This window comes from Mauremys mutica, unplaced genomic scaffold (genome assembly GCF_020497125.1).
Source record: "Mauremys mutica isolate MM-2020 ecotype Southern unplaced genomic scaffold, ASM2049712v1 001603F_np12_obj, whole genome shotgun sequence".
Taxonomy (NCBI): domain Eukaryota; kingdom Metazoa; phylum Chordata; order Testudines; family Geoemydidae; genus Mauremys; species Mauremys mutica.
The window spans coordinates 1-20625 of record NW_025423243.1 but is presented as its reverse complement, the minus strand read 5'-3'; the positions used below and the strand labels follow the sequence as shown (position 1 = coordinate 20625).

Genomic DNA, 20625 nt, shown 5'->3' with positions numbered 1-20625 from the left:
CTTCAGCAAGTCTCCTTCTCCAGGTCTCTCTTTGAGGACTGAGAGAGTATTCGGGTTCACGGACGTCAGCGCCAGGAGGAACCTCTTTCGAGTTTTCTCCTTCCCTTTTAGTGATTTTACAAGAAAACAGCCGTCCCTGTTTAGAAGGTAAGAGCCTCCTCGAGGGAAGGGGTGTCATGGTGGTGTCACAGTTCGGATGCCGGTGCCCCCCCTACAATGTATGGAAGCTCCCGCCACCCTGCTCTGTGTTCACAGGGCGGGAGAGAGCAGCATCCATGGCAGTGATTTGCTCCTGGCTGCCGGAGCAGAGCAGCAGGCTCAGCTGTGAGAACTTCCCAGAGCGATGAAAGGGGAGGGGCCCATGGCTCTGTAGCAGGAATGCAGGGCAGGCGAGTTCACGGCGGGCATTGTGGGTTACTGGAGGAGGCCAGTTATGGTGATATAATGAACAGCAGCATCTACTCTGTCACTTTAAGTTTGCTGCAAAAAGCTCTAGACCTCTCATCGAAGTCGTTTTATTTTGTCACCAAAACAGGGCAGTTTTGTCACCAGACGTGGCATTGCAGTGTGTGCACCCGCCACAAGCTGCCGACCGAGGGAGTGTTGTGTGTTTTTCACACACCTGAGCAATATAATTCTGCTGAAACAACTTTGTAGTGCAGACCGGGCCAAAGATTGACTCACACACAACTTGGAAGGAAAACGTCACCTGCTCCTCTGCTTTGCAGAATCCAAACACAAGTAAAGCTTGTCAGGCCCCTGTAAAGATGGCAGGGAGTCAGGTGTGGGCAGGGCCGGCTCTGGCTTTTTTGCCGCCCCAAGCAAAAAAAAATGGGGTGGGGCCACCGGAGCAACAAAACAGGGGGGAAAAAACGGCACGGGTGGAGCGGCAAAGCGGGGGTGTGTGGGGGATACGGCGCGGCTGAAGCGGCAAAGCGGGGGGGGACACGATGTGGCTGGAGTGGCAAAGTGGCGGGGGACAACACAAAAACGGTGGGGCTGGAGCAGTAAAGCAGGGGGGTGGGGGGAAAAACAACGGCGTGGCCGGCAAAGCAGGGGGAAAAAAAAAAACCCTACAGGGCGGCCGGAGCCAATGGACTCCCTGTGCTGCAGAGTGCGCGCCCGGTCTAGTGGGGTGGGGGGAAGGGGAGGGAGCGGGGGGAGAGAGAAGGGGGGCGGCCAGCGCTTCAGCGGGGCACTCACCACGCGGCCCCGACCGCCACACCGCCTGGCACCCTCACTCCTTCTCTAGACTAACCAGTCCTAATATACTGTAACATGGTTATATTCCACCACCTTCACTGGTTACACCCAACAAAATTAATTATACAGCCGACAGAAACAATCACAGACCCAGACAGAGACCATGCAAATAAACATACAAAACAATACAGAAGGGAGGATTTCACAACTACATCTGTACAGACATAAGGGTTTTCCAGCTGTGTCTATTGATAAGTGAGTTCTTGCCAGACAGGATGCTACCAAACTAAGTTTCCCTTTCTCTGGAGGTGATGGAATATCAGGGCAGGATTGTATTCCTAACAGCCCAATCGCACCTTATTTCAATGTGATTAGTTGGGAATGTGAGGATGTGACCATACACTTCCCACTGTTGGAAAAATCATAGTGCTAATGAAGCCTTTCCGTATTAGGCCTGAGTAAACCAAAGTTATGTTATGCTTGTCCAAACTGTGTTGGAAAGCTTACAGAACTCATTAGACTGAAGGCCGTGTATCTACCTAAGTCAGCTATTTCGCTTATCAGTTTTGTTTGGCTCCCCAAGTATATGTTGGCTCCCCAAGTGTATGCAGCTGTGTTCACATGTATGCATCCAAAGTATCTAGTACAAAGGGTCAACGGATGTATCTTGTGTCCCCTTCAGAATGACAAATGTATCCTCAACAGATGTATCTTGTAGCCCCCACAAAATGATATATGTATCCTGCATATCCAATTATCCCCTAACAGATGCATGTACAGGTTCTACAGGTCAACCAAATGACGTAGACAAACGTAGGCTAAGTTGTTTGTTTCGGGGTATAAAGGTAAGCCCATCTGGCCATGGAAGGTGTGTCTCTCTTCTGGCACTAGCCGATCAGAGCACCCGCTCAGCTGACCGATCAATAAAGGGTGTGGTACTTGTCTTCCTGTCTCCGTGCCTCCTTGGTGTAATTAGGTAAGCTCCAGGGGGAAACGAGCCATTTTGGCTAACAAAATGGCGACTCCACGCCGGGACTTCTCTCCCTGTTGGGGGCGCTGACCGGCGGCCGAGGACGGCTCAGGAGAGTGGCCACCTTGAGCTATTGGTTTGCTCAAGCTCCGGGTCGCCGCAATCGGCCGGGACGGCTACGCCCCCTCCACAGAGAACTCCAGCTGACACGGAGGCAAGACAGTACCAGAAGAGGGGAGTCCACCTGCCAGACGTGGCCACTCCGGGCGTGGTAAGTGCGTTACCTCCTGGGTTTGAGGATTAACGCCCCCGAAGAGTGAGGGTTGGGACATTGGGCCCCTAATGGTAAAGAAACCCACAAATAGGAAGGTGTGTGTGGGTAAAAGCTTTCTGGTTAAGGTACCTAGGTTCAGACACGGCTAATGAATAATTCCATTAACTCCACGAGTCCGTGGGCCGTGCTGAACAATTACTGGGACTTAGAGCAGCCCCAGGGCTGGCTTTTCTTTTTGGTAGGGGTACTTTTGTTTCTTGTTCTATTGGTATGCTGGAAGCCAAAACTGTAACCGGGTCTAGGAGCGTGTGAACCCATCTTCTCTCCCCCCCTTCTTTTCCGTGTGGGTAAGGGACAGTCTAAACATTCCACCTCACCCCCTAAGGGTACCCCAGCATATTATATGTACGTACATTATGGTTCTAAAACCTGCAGGTATTTAGAGAATTGGAATCTTTATACGCGTGAAGATCCATCTAAACAATGCCCATTAAAAGGGATCTTTAATCTAGATAAGATCATATATCTCAGAGGAGCTTTTAATCACCAAAGAAAAGCCTCTGACACAGTGTGAGCAATTTGTCTAGAAACGGGTTAATTTAAAACTCAGCTTCGCCCAGAGATAAAAAGAGAAAGTTGTTTTATGCTCAAGGTCAAGCAAACCAAAGGCAGTACAAGTTACAGAACTGAGATTACATTTGCAAAGCTTAACTGTTTGGTGAGATCCAACAGTCTGACTTTGTGACGGATGCCGGTGCTGGTGTGGCTTGGTGACACTGGAGAAGCCAGAGGTAGCTGACCTGGACTAGAATCTCTGAAAGAGACACCGCAGGAGATTCCAGGGTGTAAAAGAACAGCCTTCCCAAGAGCAGAAGCATGTTGGAAATTCTGAACAAGCTGTATACAGGATAATCTCCCGTCCACCTATTCCCCTTTTTTGAATGTTATATACAGACGTGGCCAGTCTGGATATGTGTAAGTATGGGGCATTCATATTTTTTATGAGTGATGTGGAAGCGTTCCCAACACTCTCCATTGTTGTTTTATCATTTTAATGAAGCTTTAAAATTTGGTTATATGGTGTATTTTCTCTATCCTCCTGCAATGTCCTGCAATGTCAGCCTGATCACCTGACATGAGGCATAAATTGGTAACAGAAATTTGTCACAGTTTGGTGAGCAATAGAGAATGGGGGAACCCTGTAGAATTTACACCATCTATTTGTTTTACCCTTGTTGTTTTATGTTTGTTTTATTTGGTTCTGTTGGTGTTATATGTTGAGGATTGCATAATTAAAGGTGTGCCCACTCTCAGCTGCAGTAAGTCTGAGAACTGGAGAAGGGTTTAGCATTCCTCTCTCCACCCTGGTTGACCAGGAAGGGTGGCAGGTGAAAGGATCTACCCCCAGTCGTAGCAGGACTGGGCAATAGAGTAGTTGGAGAAAAAAAAATGTGTGTATTTGATAACTAGAATTGAGCAATTAAGAGCATAGATCATGAACCAGGCAGCAACTCAAACCTGCGCCCAGGGTAAGTTGCAGGCCTTGAGACAGGACTTCCAGTTAGAAAAGGAAGCCCTGGCTAAGCAAGTACCAGTCCTTTAGGGACTTGTTAAAATTTACTCATTTGTGCTCAGCATACGCCGTAACAGCAGTGTGTTTGCTACAAGAGGCAATTAAATAGTTAAACGCCAGTGGGCCATGCATTTTGCCCAGGTGGCGAGCCTCACACGGGAGGACTCGGGTAGTCTTGTGAATAAAATGTTTTAGGCAAAAGACCAGAAGGGTGGGGGCAGAAGCCCATGAAAGAAACGGTTCAGCAAAAAAAAAAAAAAAGGATCGGGCCCAGGCAGGCAGGCAACAGACAGAGAGCTTGGAGAACAGGTTGGAAACTTTTGAGGGTCTCGTGGAAGGAAGAAGTAAGTGAGTATAAGCATGGGGATTTCAAATACTCAGAAGGATATTTGGAATGGCGATTTGAATTGGTAAGTGGCTGTTGGGAGCCAAGCAAGTGATATAAAGAAAGAGCAAGTGATCTGAAGGAGAGTGAAAAGTTAACTCTGTAGTTGCTGGAGGGAATAGTAGTTGAACTTTGTAAAAATGCTAAAGAGAAAAGTTCTTGGTGTTTTTTTTTTTTTAAATGTTTGTAAATAAATTCAGGCAAAGAAATTATTAGATTGCAATCATTTGGCTATGAACAATTTTGTTGAATTAGCTGAAGAATGTATACAGTGCTATGTAAATGAAAATTTATTAGGCTCTAAGGCACTATAAGTGGTGATGTTTTCTTTCAGTGTTTAAAAGCAGGAGTTAAAAGTAAAAAGCAAGCCAGAAAGCATCTGTATTAATGCAAATTATCTAACTGATAAGGTAGAGGCCACTGAAATCTGGGCTGTCTATGAAACACATATAAGACAATATGGGGTAATTCCCTTGTTTTGCCTGAAATCAACAAGGGTATTTGTATATTTTAAGCAATAATTGACTGCCCAGAAGGGGTAGACCTCTGTTTTGGTCTTTCAGATAATCAAAGAAAACTAATGCCAGCTGAACAGCATTCAACGTATCGTGATTTACTGGCAGAGTAAAAATATTTTCATGGGATGGTCTGGTTTGAAATAAAGCAGAAGGCTTGAATTGAAATGCAGATATTTGTTTTGTTCAACTTAAAATACAAAGTGTTTGGATACATCAGAAAAATGTGATCTATTAAAGTCTAATATATTTTCTTAAGTAAGAGAAAGAAACTACATTGGCCAAATCTTTTAATTGAAAATTGTTGTTAAAATTTGCATACTAACAGTCTTTGGAAGCGAGGACATGAAAAGTTAACCCACTCCCCATATTGTGCATGGCATCCTTCTGGCTACCTCAAATTTCTAGCCAGAGGGCTGGGGATGGTGGTAAGCTATTGAACTAGAGCTTGTATTAAATGAACTCATCAAAGTGGGTGTGCTTGTCCTGGCTTGTTGTTCCAAAGCTCTGTAATAATGTTATTTTAGTAGAAGGGTATATGTGGCATATATTAAATAATAAGACTAATGTACTGTATAACAGCAATGTGTATGTGTTCATTGTTAACAAAAGGTGTATAAGTAAAAAGTAAAAGTCAAAAGGTGTATAAGTAAAACGTAAAAGTTTCCTTTGTAGGTTAAAAAAAAAAGGAAGCCAAAAAGGGGAAAAGGAAAAAGAACGAGTTAAATGAGAAAAACTTTAACTAGCAAGCTCAGTCCAAAAAAAAAAAAAAAAAAAAAAAAAAAAAAGAGATACACTGACTTCGTTCAAGGACACTTGGCTAACAACCAGAAAAGGGGGGCTGTACAATCTGCAAAGACACTAATGCAATGTGTTAGCTTTCCTTTTTACACAGGTAAAGACGCACTACCCGAAGACCCTAGCAGCCCTGCCACTCCATGGAACCTGGAGACCGGATCAATGTACAGGTCCACCAACGAAGACTGCTTTGGCTCCACACTGGAAAGGCCCTTATTGAGTCCTGCTGATTACCAACACCGCTGTGATGTGCCAAAGACTGATTGCTTGGACCCATGATTCTCACTGCAAAAAGACCCGTCCACATCAGGAGAACTCTCCTATATGATTAGCCTATTCTTTCTTCTAGTTCAACTGTGCTTCTGGACAGCAGGGAAAAAGGACAAGGTGACGTGCTAGCTAACCTCTCCCTTGTCCACTGACAGACCAACTGTGCCTTTGAACTTTTCTAGAAGAAACACTCACTTCACTGACACTGCCAAAGTCCAGGAATTCCTGACTAAAAAGGACATTGAGAACTGACCCTGGTGAAGAAACCCGAGGAATTATACACTGGCAGAAAAAAAACTTGTGGGACCCATGTTTGGGAATGTGGAATTAATTGGATTTTGGGGTTTATTCTACAGGCTGCGCCCTGTGTTTTGGATAAATCCTTTAGTATGTATTGCCCTTCCTAATTGGATTTTAAATGACATTGTCTTTATCCAGTTTTCAGATCACTTTTACATACCCAGATTGCTCACAAGGGGCTGCCATTAGCTTAGCACAACAAAGAGCCTGGGTTATTTCCTCTGGAGAAAGGGGAATTGACCAGATCCCTGTGGGCTGGGGCCAATAGTGTTGCAGTCATCTGAATTATTTTTCAAAGCCAAGAATATGCTAAGAAATTGGGCCAACTAGAAAAGGCCACTAGCCTTATTTTTGAAGCTCAGCTATCTTAAGTATAGGCTGGAGTTGGTAAGTTACATGTCATTTCCACCCTTAGTTCTATAACCCAGAAGTTACTGACAGAGATGGTATTGAATATCACTGAGGCTGGGAAGGCATTGCAGTGGGATCTAGTATGTTTAAAATTTCAGGATTTCCTCGATGACCAGCTGATGGCCATTTGAAGTGATCTTGAGCACCAGACTTGACCCACTGCCCTTACAGACATATCAGGAGTACCATCTGATCTGTGGTCATGAAGACATACTTGGACACTTTCTGGGTGGAAGTGTGTACATTTACAGTGCTCCTTCCAAGCATATGGACCGGTTGGGGTGGGTGTGGCTCCCACATACCGAATCCTGCCGGGTCCATGGGGAGGATGCATATGGGATTAAATTATTCACCGAGACATCTGGGAAATTAAACCACTGGGTATACCTACCTGAGTTATAGTCAGTGCCCCGATCCCTTAGTTGTTAAATGAACAAGGTTCCACTCTTTTGTCCATGCATTCATTCCTGGGTTGGGGGTGACTAAGCTTAAAAGAGCAGTTGTAAATATTTCTGCAGGGCTTCATTGCTTTTTGGCCTCAAGGTGTGAGAAAACTCAGCCAAAAGGTTTGGTGAGTATTCTCAAAGGGGGGAGTTGTTGGAAAAATCATAGTGCTAATGAAGCCTTTCCGTATTAGGCCTGAGTAAACCAAAGTTATGTTATGCTTGTCCAAACTGTGTTGGAAAGCTTACAGAACTCATTAGACTGAAGGCCGTGTATCTACCTAAGTCAGCTATTTCGCTTATCAGTTTTGTTTGGCTCCCCAAGTATATGTTGGCTCCCCAAGTGTATGCAGCTGTGTTCACATGTATGCATCCAAAGTATCTAGTACAAAGGGTCAACGGATGTATCTTGTGTCCCCTTCAGAATGACAAATGTATCCTCAACAGATGTATCTTGTAGCCCCCACAAAATGATATATGTATCCTGCATATCCAATTATCCCCTAACAGATGCATGTACAGGTTCTACAGGTCAACCAAATGACGTAGACAAACGTAGGCTAAGTTGTTTGTTTCGGGGTATAAAGGTAAGCCCATCTGGCCATGGAAGGTGTGTCTCTCTTCTGGCACTAGCCGATCAGAGCACCCGCTCAGCTGACCGATCAATAAAGGGTGTGGTACTTGTCTTCCTGTCTCCGTGCCTCCTTGGTGTAATTAGGTAAGCTCCAGGGGGAAACGAGCCATTTTGGCTAACACCACCTTATGGCTGCCTTTGCTGCTTAGCCGAAGAACCAGGCCTCAGACTGTCACAGTGAGAGAAGGCCATTACACAGACAGACAGTGATTTTTTATTCTTTCTCTTATATCTTTATAACTAGCTAAGTGATAAAAATACACCTAAATTCTTAAAGTACAGGCCTTTGCAGACAGGCCTGAATCATATGTATCCTAACAGTCCTGGAGGTCAGGCAGCCTCTGGGTAAGGGGGTGGGGACTCAGATCCTCCCACTGGCCAATTCCACCAGAGTCATGTATAAACCAGGGAAGTTCTCCACAATAGCCAGACCAGATGCCCCCTTTACACTTATGCTCTGTCCTCACTGCTTCTCTGTCTCTCTTCCCCTCATCTCTGCTGCTCCCCCCTCTGGGCTTTCTCAGCACCTGACCCCACAGCTCTCCCTGCCAGCCAGAGACTGCGCTATCTGCACCCGCAGATGTGGCCTCCCTCCTGATTGCTAAGGAAAGGAACCTTTCCAGGAAATGGCCACAGCTTCTGGGAATCCCTGTGTGGCTGTGAACAGAGTTTGGCTCCTGGCACCTTAAAAGCTGAGCACCCAGACAGGGGCTTGAACCCTGGACCCTCAGATTAAGAGTCTGATGCTCTACCAACTGAGCTACCTGGGTTTGTTAGGAAACATTTTCACCATTCACCACAAGAGTGATTATCCCAGTGTGCAGGCAAGAGTGAGCAGGCAGGCAAAAGAGAGGCAAAAAAAGTCCCAGGAACCCCTCCTCTTTTTCTGCACAGCCACTGCCTGTAAGCAGGATTCCTCCTCCTCCTCAGGGAGACTAAATCTCTGTGCCCAGACAGCCGGTCCATCCGCTGCATCTCAATCCCCGATGCCCGAGCCTCCCTGCCAAAGCCCTGCACCTGGCCCCATACAATTAAGTCTCACGTCTCGCTGGGAACTCGACTTCTTGTGCCCAGAGAGTCTCGCCCCCCCTCAGCAGATGACCTGAGAAACACAGTGTCCGGCTTTTCCAAAGAAGAGCTTAGACCCCCTCATCATGTGGCCTAAAGGATAAGGCATCTCCCTGTGGATCGGATGATTCAGGATTTGAGTCCCCTCGTGGTTGTGCTCACTTTGTGCTGAAAGTCCTGCTTTCTTCAGGGCTTGAACCTCTTCTTAGCCGCTCAGGCCAGTGCTCTGGCTTCAGCTAGAGCCCCGGGAAGGAGTTGGGGTTTGGGTGTCACAAAGGCTGGGGCATGAGCCCCAGGTGCTTCCAGTCTTGCCTTGGCCATTCCTGACTTGCCAAAGAAAATGGGCGGCTCCACTGCCAAAGTGAGCACCATGAGTGGGAACGGTCAGAGGCCCCACCAGGGGGGCTGGCCCTGCTTTCTTACCTTCTTCTGATGTTGGCCACAGAGCATCAGCAGCCGCCCTGCAGGCTGGTCTGTGAGTGGCCTTCAGTGGGGGTTTGGCATGGCAGGGAGCAGGGAGCAGGCTGGCCTGGTGTCTCTGTGGCTGTCTGGTGGCCACGCATAGGCATGGTCCTGCCCTCGTCTAGCTCGGCCTTCCATTGCTCTGTGGCTTTTAAACCTTCCTTTGGAGCTGTCAGCACCAGCCGCCTCTGCTCTAGGTGCCCAGAGGAGGAGAGGTGCTGGGCTCCCGCCTGGGACTCTGCCTCCCTCCTGCCTAGCCCTGACTATCAAACCTGGCCCTGGCCCTCCTTCCTTCAAGTGCCAGGTGGACAAGAGGCAACATGTGGCTACAAGCAAAATGGCCAAACTTGTGGGCATCAGGTGAAGCTGTGAGAATCCCGACCCTCAGGTGTCAGTAGCCAGTTCTAGAGCCCTGACCCACCACAGCCATAATAACCCAACAGGATGGGAAAGACTGGCTCTTGAACAACTGGAAACAGGGAAGTTGAGCACTGTGAGCTCCAGGGCTTTACCACAAGCCAACACAAGGTCCCACTGAGAATTGAACTCAGGCCTGGTCCACACTAAAAAGGGGGTTCAAATTAGGGTATGCAAATTAAGCTACAGGAATAGCGTAGCTGAATTCGAAGTACCCTAATTCGAACTACTCACCCATCCATACGCGGCGGGGTCGAACTCCGCGGCTCCCCTGTCGACTCCACCACTGCCGTTTGCAGTGGTGGAGTACCACAGTCGACCGCGGCGCTTCCGGAGTTCGAACTATCGCGTCTAGATCAGACGCAATCGTTCGAACTCCGTGAAGTCGAACTCACCGTGTCAACCCGCGCAGTGAGTATGGACCTGCCGTCAGATTGCAGGATTCAGAGTCCTGAGTGCTGCCCGTTACACCATGGGACCAGCTTGTGCTGCTTTTTCTGCACATCGGTGACCCTCACGGGGCCGGCTTGTATAAGGGACTGTTGGCCCCTTAATGAAACTTAGTGGGGGTTTGGTTGGTAGTTCCCAGTCCCAATAGAAGGGGGAAGGGCCAATGGGAAATCAGGCACCTGAGACTGACAGTCCGCAGGGGCAATGGGGAGAGGCCAAAGCTCCAAGTTAGCCGCACTGACAGGCCAGGCAGTGTAATGAGGGAGTCACCAGGCCAGGGGGGTCCCATCCTCCGTGGGAGCTGGAACTGCCTGGACCAGAGTGGGGCAGAGCTAAGGAGAGAGCAGGAGCCCGAGAAGAGCCGGGGATCAGAGCTGTGCAGGTGTAGTGCCAGAAACTGCTCCCTGTAGGACTTTGCTACCTGCAGCAGTTACTGAGACCTGAGGTTGTTCTTATTTGCTGACTTGTCCAAATTGGCTAAAACTTGACAGTGGTTTCTCTAGCAAAGGCCAGTCCCTGGCCCCTTGGTCCAGACATCCTCATTCACACCAGGCTTCAAGTTGAAAATCATTTCCCCTTCCCGCTCTGTGGAGGGGAGACTGTTAAACGCGCTCTCTGTGCACATGACTAAGCAAAGGGAACAAACCCCCAATCCCCCCTGTGCTTTGGGGGCCAGGTTTGCGGTGGGAATTCTGTAGTTCAGATGACTTCACGTCTGGGCATTGGGATTTTTTACCAGTTTCTCTGGCATTGGGGAAGTTTTGTGCTGATGGCTGAGTGGTTAAGGCATTGGAGTCGAAATCCAATAGGGTTCCCCTGCGCAGGTTCGAATCCTGCTCACAGCGAGGCCTGTGTTTTAGCCAGTTTCTCACCCGGGCAACACCTCTGTACAACCCCCTGAGACACTCTCAATTCTCTCTCCACCCCAAGGAAATTCCCATCCCCCCGCCCTCCTCCTCCTCCCCCCCATCCTCAGTGCTCCCACCCCAACCTCAGTGCCCTGCCCCTAATTGATTCCAGCCCATTTCTCCATGGCTGGGCCCCACTTTCCCATCCCCAGGGTGGGGGGTTCCTCATCTCCAATCTCTGCTGCCCCCCAACCTGCCGGGTTCCCCTTTTCAGCCACTGTGGGGTCCTCCAACCCGCCCCCACCCATCCACTCTGGGCTCTAAATCCCACCTTCCCACAATGCACCTTGGTAACCCCACCCTCCTCTATCCCTAATCCCCCTAGTCCCTTCCCTGGGGTCCCCCTGGGCACCCCAACCCACAGTCCGGCCCCACATACACCCCAGTCACTCATCACACGCTGAGCTAGTCCTTCAGGGGCCCCCACAGCCCCCCAAACTCCTCCATCCATGAGCCCCGTGGACCTGTGGCTGGGAAGGTGGGGAAGCTCCCACTTTGATGCCCAGAACCCCCCTTATCACCCGCTAGCTCCTGGTATTCTGGCCAGTGTCCAACTTCCCCTTCGCTGTTGGTCTTCAAACCTCCTCCAAGCAACCCCCCCCCAGTCCCTTAAGCTGCCAAACCTCCCCTGGAGCCCAACCCTGGGGGGGGGGCACCCCACCTGAAAATCCTACGGCACCATGGGAGTGGTAGTGTCCACTGCCTCCATCTCCCCCCAGCCAGGGCAGGGCCCCCTGCACCATTGGAGTGGTCGTGTCAGGAGAAAGCAGGAGGAGCAGGTGGGGTCTGTGCTCCTGCGGGGAGGTGCTGCCCTTGCTGTGAAAAGGCCCCACCCTTAGGGGAGATGTCATCTCCCTGCCCTGCCACGCTCTGCACCAGCCCCTGCTTGTCACGGGAGCAGGGCTGGCTCCAGGCACCAGTGTAGCAAGCAGGCGCTTGGAGCGGCCAGTTCAAAGGGGCGGCCCGTCCGGTATCGGGGCAGCACGGCTGGGTCTTTGGCGGAAATTCAGTGGCGGGTCCCTCATTCCCTGTCTTAGTCTTTGAGCTGCTGCCGAATTGCTGCCAAAGAGGAAGGGGGGGAGGACTCGCCGCCGAACTGCCGCAGAAGCAGCAGTGTGGTTGAGCTGCCGCCGAAGAGCCACAGCTTGTCCTTTTTCCCCGCTCCTGCTTGGGGCGGCAGAAAAGCTGGAGCTGGCCCTGCACAGGAGGATCAGGCTCCAGTCTGCGGAGCTGCAGCAGGGAACCCCACAGCCCAACGCCTGTCAGGCCCCCCCCGTTCTCCATGCCCCTAATCCCTCCTGCCCCCCCACCCATCAGTTAGAGAACAGGAGGCAACTTAACTTCTGCTCACTGTTCCCCGTGGGACTCTAACAGAGCGCGAACCGGAGCCACTTAACTTCCATTCGCTGTTCCCTTTATAGACGCACAGTCAGAGCTCTCACAGGCTGGGCAGCAAGGAGCTGATGCCGTTTTTCTCACCCCAGTGGATATTGCAGCCCTTAGTATAGAGGTTTGTTCTTTAAACATGGGGTCAATCTCCTGTGGGGTTGGGCCACAGGAGAGCCCCGTGCCCCTTCCTGTGCTTCTAACCCTGCACTGTTCACCCTACGTCCTCCCCCATGCCCCTAACCCTGTGTTGGAAAATCATAGTGCTAATGAAGCCTTTTTGTATTAGGCCTGAGTGAACCAAAGTTATGCTATGCTTGCCCAAACCGTGTTGGAAAGCTTACAGAACTCATTAGACTGAAGGCCGTGTATTTACCTATGTCAGCTATTTTGCTTATCAGTTTTATTTGGCTCCCCAAGTATATGTTGGCTCCCCAAGTGTATGCAGCTGCGTTCACATGTATGCATCCAAAGTATCTAGTACAAAGGGTCAACGGATGTATCTTGTGTCCCCTTCAGAATGACAAATGTATCCTCAACAGATGTATCTTGTAGGCCCCACAAAATGATATATGTATCCTGCGTACCCAATTATCCCCTAATAGATACATGTACAGGGTCTATAGGTCAACCAAATGACGTAGACAAACGTAGGCTAAGTTGTTTGTTTCGGGGTATAAAGGTAAGCCCATCTGGCCATGTAAGGTGTGTCTCTTTCTCTGGCACTAGCCGAGAGGAACACCCGCTCAGCTGACCGATCAATAAAGGGTGTGGTACTTGTCTTCCTGTCTCCGTGCCTCCTTGGTGTAATTAGGTAAGCTCCGGGGGGAAAACGAGCCCTTTTGGCTAACAAATGGCGACTCCACGCCGGGACTTCTCTCCCTGTTGGGGGCGCTGACCGGCGGCCGAGGACGGCTCAGGAGAGTGGCCACCTTGAGCTATTGGTTTGCTCAAGCTCCGGGTCGCCGCAATCGGCCGGGATGGCTACGCCCCCTCCACAGAGAACTCCAGCCGACACGGAAGCAAGACAGTACCAGAAGAGGGGAGTCCACCTGCCGGACGCGGCCACTCCGGGCGCGGTAAGTGCGTTTACCTCCTGGGTTTTGAGGATTAACGCCCCCGAAGAGTGAGGGTTGGGACCTTGGGCCCCTAATGGTAAAGGAACCCACAAATAGGAAGGTGTGTGTGAGTAGAAAATGGGTAAGGGACAGTCTAAACATTCCACCTCACCCCCTAAGGGTACCCCAGCATATTATATGTACGTACATTATGGTTTTAAAACCTGCAGGTATTTAGAGAATTGGAATCTTTATACGCGTGAAGATCCATCTAAACAATGCCCATTAAAAGGTACCTTTAATCTAGATAAGATCATATATCTCAGAGGAGCTTTTAATCACCAAAGAAAAGCCTCTGACACAGTGTGAGCAATTTGTCTAGGAATGGGTTAATTTGAAATTCAGCTTGGCAGAGAGATGAAGAAAAAGTTGTTTTACAAAGAAAAACTGCTTTCAGCCCCAGCTGGCTGTGGAAAAATAGAGACAGGCAAGCCAAAGGCAGTACAAGTTACAGAACTGAGATTACATTTGCAAATCTTAACTGTTTGGTGAGATCCAACAGTCTGACTTTGTGACGGATGCCGGTGCTGGTGTGGCTTGGTGACACTGGAGAAGCCACAGGTAGCTGACCTGGACTAGAATCTCTGAAAGAGACACCGCAGGAGATTCCAGGATGTAAAAGAACAGCCTTCCCAAGAGCAGAAGCATGTTGGAAATTCTGAACAAGCTATATACAGGATAATCTCCCGTCCACCTATTCCCCTTTTCTGAATGTTATATACAGACGTGGCCAGTCTGGATATGTGTAAGTATGGGGCATTCATATTTTTTTTATGAGTGATGTGGAAGCGTTCCCAACACTCTCCATTGTTGTTTTATTATTTGTAATGAAGCTTTAAAATTTGGTTATATGGTGTGTTTTCTCTATCCTCCCCCACCGTCCTGCAGTGTCAGTTTGATCACCTGACATGAGGCATAAATTGGTAACAGAAATTTGTCACAGTTTGGTGAGCAATAGAGAATGGGGGAACCCTGTAGAATTTACACCATCTATTTGTTTTACCCTTGTTGTTTTATGTTTGTTTTATTTGGTTCTGTTGGTGTTATATGTTGAGGATTGCATAATTAAAGGTGTGCCCATTCTCAGCTGCAGTAAGTCTGAGAACTGGAGAAGGGTTTAGCATTCCTCTCTCCACCCTAGTTGACCAGGAAGGGTGGCAGGTGAAAGGATCTACCCCCAGTCGTAGCAGGACTGGGCAATAGAGTAGTTGGAGAAAAGGAAGCCCTGGCTAAGCAAGTACCAGTCCTTCAGGGACTTGTTAAAATTTAACCATTTGTGCTCAGCATACGCCGTAACAGCAGTGTGTTTGCTACAAGAGGCAATTAAATAGTTAAACGCCAGTGGGCCATGTGTTTTGCCCAGGTGGCGAGCCTCACACGGGAGGACTCGGGTAGTCTTGTGAATAAAATGTTTTAGGGAAAAGACCAGAAAGGTGGGGGCAGAAGCCCATGAAAGAAACGGTTCAGCAAAAAAAAAAAAAAAAAAAAAAAAAAAAAAAGGATCGGGCCCAGGCGGGCAGGCAACAGACAGAGAGCTTGGAGAACAGGTTGGAAACTTTTGAGGGTCTAGTGGAAGGAAGAAGTAAGTGAGTGTAAGCATGGGGATTTCAAATACTCAGAAGGATATTTGGAATGGTGATTTGAATTGGTAAGTGGCTGTTGAAAGACAAAGCAAGTGATATAAGGAAAGAGCAAGTGATTTGAAGGAGAGTGAAGAGTTAACTCTGTAGTTGCTGGAGGGAATAGTAGCTGAACTTTGTAAAAATGCTAAAGAGAAAAGTTCTTGGTGTTTTTTTTAAATGTTTGTAAATAAATTCAGGCAAAGAAATTATTAGATTGCAATCATTTGGCTATGAACAATTTTGTTGAATTAGCTGAAGAATGTATCCAGTGCTATGTAAATGAAAATTTATTAGGCTCTAAGGCACTATAAGTGGTGATGTTTTCTTTCAGTGTTTAAAAGCAGGAGTTAAAAGTAAAAAGCAAGCCAGAAAGCATCTGTATTAATGCAAATTATCTAACTGATAAGGTAAAAGCCACTGAAACCTGGGCTGCCTATAAAACATATACAAGAAAATATGGGGTAATTCCCCTGTTTTGCCTAAAATCAACAAGGGTATTTGTATATTTTAAGCAATAATTGACTGCCCAGAAGGGGTAGACCTCTGTTTTTGTCTTTCAGATAATCAAAGAAAACTAATGCCAGCTAAACAGCATACAACATACCATGATTTACTGGCAGAGTAAAAATTATGTTTTGTGTTCTATGTTCTGTCTTGTGGTGTCTGTCTCGTGGTCAGAATTGTTGTGTTTAATATTTTCATGGGATGGTCTGGTTTGAAATAAAGCAGAAGGCTTGAATTGAAATGCAGATATTTGTTTTGTTCAACTTCAAATACAAAGTGTTTGGATACATCAGAAAAATGTGATATACTAAAGTCTTATGTATTTTCTTAAGTAAAAGAAAAAAACTGCATTGGCCAAATTGCATACTAACAGTCTTTGGAAGCAAGAACATAAAAAGTTAACCCACTCCCCATATTGTACATGGGATCCTTCTGGCTACCTCAGATTTCTAGCCAGAGGGCTGGGGATGGTGGGAAGCTATTGAACTAGAGCTTGTATTAAATGAACTCATCAAAGTGGGTGTGCTTGTCCTGGCTTGTTGTTCCAAAGCTCTGTAATAAGGTTATTTTAGTAGAATGGTATATGTGGCATACATTAAATAATAAGACTAATGTACTGTATAACACCAATGTGTATGTGTTCATTGTTAACAAAAGGTGTATAAGTAAAAAGTAAAAGTTTCCTTTGTAGGTTAAAAAAGAAGCCAAAAAGGGGAAAAGGAAAAAGAACGAGTTAACTGAGAAAAACTTTAATTAGCAAGCTCAGTCCAAAAAAAAAAAAAAAAAGAGATACACTGACTTCATTCAAGGACACTGTTCACAGTTAGCCAAGTTTTAACAACCAGAAAAGGGGGGCTTGAATATGCCCAACCAGCTGTACAATCTGCAAAGACACTAATGCAATGTGTTAGGTTTCCTTTTTACACAGGTAAAGACGCACTACCCGAAGACCCTAGCAGCCCTGCCACTCCATGGAACCTGGAGACCGGATCAATGTACAGGTCCACCAACAAAAGACTGCTTTGGCTCCACGCTGGAAAGGCCCTTATTGAGTCCTGCTGATTACCAACACCGCTGTGAAGTGCCAAAGACTGACTGCTTGGACCCATGATTCTCACTGCAAAAAGACCCGTCCACATCAGGAGAACTCTCCTATATGATTAGCCTATTCCTTCTTCTAGCTCCACTGTGCCTTCTGGACAGCAGGGAAAAAGGACAAGGTGACGTGCTAGCTAACCTCTCCCTTGTCCGCTGACAGACCTACTGTGCCTTTGAACTTTTCTAGAAGAATCAAAAACCATTACAGGGTGATGTGCTGATAATCTCTCCCCTGTAGAATGCTAAACTACAATTGTTTTGGGAAAGGAGAAGGAACGCTCACTCCACTGACATTGCCAAAGTCCAGGAATTCCTGACTAAAAAGAACATTGAGTACTGACCCTGGTAAAGAAACAAAAATTCTACACTGGCAGGAAGAAACTTGTGGGATCCTGTTTGGAAATGTGGTATTAATTGAATTTTGGGGTTTATTCTACAGGCTGCGCCCTGTGTTTTGGATAAATCCTTTAGTATGTATTGCCCTCCCTAATTGGATTTTAAATGATATCGTCTTTATCCAGTTTTCAGATCACTTTTACATACCCAGATTGCTCACAAGGGGCTGCCATTAGATTAGCACAACAAAAAGCCTGGGTTATTTCCTCTGGAAAAAGAAGAAATTGGGCAGATCCCTGTGGGCTGGGGCTAACAGTGTAACAGCCATTTGGAATATTCTTAAAGGCCAAAAACATAATAAGAAATTGGGCCGACTAGAAAGGGCCACTAGCCTTATTTCTGAAGTTCAGCTAACCCAAGTATAGGCTGAAGTTGGTGAGTTACATGTCATTTCCACCCTTAGTTCTATAACCCAGAAGTTACTGACAGAGATGGTATTGAATATCACTGAGGCTGGGAAGGCATTGCAGTGGGATCTAGTATGTTTAAAATTTCAGGATTTCCTGAATGACCAGCTGATGGCCATTTGGAGTAATCTTGAGTACCAGACTTGGCCCACTGCCCTTACAGACACATCTGAAGTACCATCTGATCTGTGGTCATGGAAACATATTTGGACACTTTCTGGATGAAAGTGTGTACATTTACAGTGCTCCTTCCAAGCATATGGACCGGTTAGGGTGGGTGTGGCTCCCACATACCGAATCCTGCTGGGTCCATGGGGAGGATGCATATGGGACTAAATTATTCACCGAGACATCTGGGAAATTAAACCATTAAGTATACCTACCTGAGTTATAGTCAGTGCCCTGATCCCTTAGTTGTTAAATGAACAAGGTTCCACTCTTTTGTCCATGCATTCATTCCTGGGTTGGGGGTGACTAAGCTTAAAAGAGCAGTTGTAAATATTTCTGCAGAGCTTCATTGCTTTTTGGCCTCAAAGTGTGAGAAAACTCAGCCAAAAGGTTTGGTGAGTATTCTCAAAGGGGGGAGTTGTTGGAAAATCATAGTGCTAATGAAGCCTTTCCGTATTAGGCCTGAGTAAACCAAAGTTATGTTATGCTTGCCCAAACTGTGTTGGAAAGCTTACAGAACTCATTAGACTGAAGGCCATGTATCTACCTAAGTCAGCTATTTCGCTTATCAGTTTTGTTTGGCTCCCCAAGTATATGTTGGCTCCCCAAGTGTATGCAGCTGCATTCACATGTATGCATCCAAAGTATCTAGTACAAAGGGTCAACGGATGTATCTTGTGTCCCCTTCAGAATGACAAATGTATCCTCAACAGATGTATCTTGTAGCCCCCACAAAATGATATATGTATCCTGCATATCCAATTATCCCCTAATAGATACATGTACAGGGTCTATAGGTCAACCAAATGACGTAGACAAACGTAGGCTAAGTTGTTTGTTACCGGCTATAAAGGTAGGCCGCTTGGCCATGAAAGGTGTGTCTCTTTCTCTGGCACTAGCCGAGAGGAACACCCGCTCAGCTGACCGATCAATAAAGGGTGTGGTACTTGTCTTCCTGTCTCCGTGCCTCCTTGGTGTAATTAGGTAAGCTCCAGGGGGAAACGAGCCCTTTTGGCTAACACTTTCTAGTCACACTTTCTACACATCTAACATTAGTGTATAATGTAATACAGATCTATTCCAACACCTGCCAGAGGTCTTCTGGTAAGGCGTATTCGGTGGCATGCCTGCCGGAGGTCCTCTGGTAAGGCGGATTCGGCAGCATGCCTGCGGGAGGTCCTCTGGTAACACGGATTCGGTGGCATGCCTGCGGGAGGTCCTCTGGTAAGGCGGATTCAGCAGCATGCCTGTGGGAGGCCTGCCGATCCTGTGCCTTCAGCGTACCACCACCGAATTGCTGCTGCAGCCGGGGCACTGGCAGAGCTCCCGCAGACATGCCGCCTAATCCGCATTACCAGGGGACCTCCTGCAGGCAGCCTGACTGCCACCCTCACAGCGACCAGCAGGCCACCCCCCCGCCGCTTGCTGCGCTGGTGCCTGGAGCCACCCCTGTCCCTGACCCAGGGCAGAGGATATTGGAAGCTGAACATCCAGAGCTTGCAAGATAAAGGAGCAGGGGGCCGAGGCCTGGAGGTGTTGGCAGAACGGGAAAGCATCAGAGGGTTCTATGGCAACCAGGGGGATTGGTGGGAGTCGGTGAGGGAGGAGTTGGCGGCTTTGTTCTGGCAGTCGTGCAAACACCACAACATTAAAGAAACCAACAGTGCCAAGTCCTGCAGTGTCGCCTGTGGGATTTCCACAAGACCATCCAGGCTGGGGAACCAGTCAGCGTGTGACTGTAGAACAGGATCAAGCGACAGCTGCCCGAGTTCCAGGAGATGAGGCTGCAGTTGGCTGATATGAGCGGGAGCACTGAGTGAAGGGAGGGGCGGCCTCCCCTGACATTTTTGCAGCCTGCAGGGAATGGAGACAAAGCAGGGGGATGCGGGGACTCAGGGCAGGACCCGCGGATCCAGCCGTGCAGGCCCACAGTCGCTGGAGGAGGAGAGAGAGTCCTGCGAGAGGAAGCCGCTGGTGGGAAGCAATAAGTGCAGAGTGGAAGCCAGCCAGCTGAGAGTCACAGGGGTCTAGAAAACAAAACAGCAGCAGGTCCCATGGTGTAATGGGCAGCACTCAGGACTCTGAATCCTGGAATCTGAGTTCAAATCTCAGTGGGGCCTCTGCCAAGTAGGGTGGTTTGCTGGAAAGCCTTGGAGCCCAATGTGCTCGGTTACCCTCTCCCTGGCTGAACTAGAGTGATGTTTTGTTTCTCCTCCTCCTGGGTCACTGGTGCCCACTGGCAATGGGTCTCTGGTCCAGCTGGGCCACCATAGGGCGGGGTCCTAGAACTTAACCGTCTGGCTAGAGATTCCTGCGGGTTGACCTGACGGTTGGGTTTCTTTCTGCTTCACCTGATGCCCACAACTTTGGTCCCTGTCGCTGCAGCTCTTCCTCTTGCCCACATGGCATTTAAAGGAAGGAGGGCCAGGGCCAGGCTTCATAGTCAGGGCTAGGCAGGAGGGAGGCAGAGTCCCAGGCGGGAGCCCAGCACCTCTCCTCCTCTGGGCACCTGGAGCAGAGGCGGCTGGTGCTGACAGCTCCAAGGGAAGGCTTAAAAACCACAGAGCAACTGAGGTCAGGGCCAGAGGAGGGCAGGACCATGCCTATGTGTGGCCTTCAGATGGGCACAAAAAACACTCAGCCAGCCTGCTCCCTGCCATGCCAAACCCCCACTGAAGGCCACCCGCAGAGGAGCATGCAGGGCGGCTGCTGTCGCTCTGTGGCCAGCATCAGAAGACGGTAGGAAAGCAGGGCCAGCCCCCCTGGTGGGGCCTCTTACCGTTCCCACGCTCTGTGCTCACTTTGGCAGTGGGGCAGGAGATTTTACCCAAGAGGCTTTTCCCCA

The 20625-nt window shown here is 48.3% G+C and overlaps 3 non-coding genes across 3 annotated transcripts; 2 read left to right on the top strand and 1 right to left on the bottom strand.

Annotated features, from left to right (window-relative positions):
* Positions 1 to 8473: 8473 nt before the first annotated feature.
* Positions 8474 to 8546, bottom strand: TRNAK-CUU. The gene has a single exon. It is a non-coding gene; the product is annotated as a tRNA-Lys (tRNA).
* Positions 8547 to 10938: 2392 nt separating this feature from the next.
* Positions 10939 to 11018, top strand: TRNAS-CGA. The gene has a single exon. It is a non-coding gene; the product is annotated as a tRNA-Ser (tRNA).
* An 8810-nt stretch (positions 11019 to 19828) lies between these two features.
* On the top strand, positions 19829 to 19900 carry TRNAQ-CUG. Its single transcript has one exon. It is a non-coding gene; the product is annotated as a tRNA-Gln (tRNA).
* The last annotated feature ends 725 nt before the right edge of the window (positions 19901 to 20625 follow it).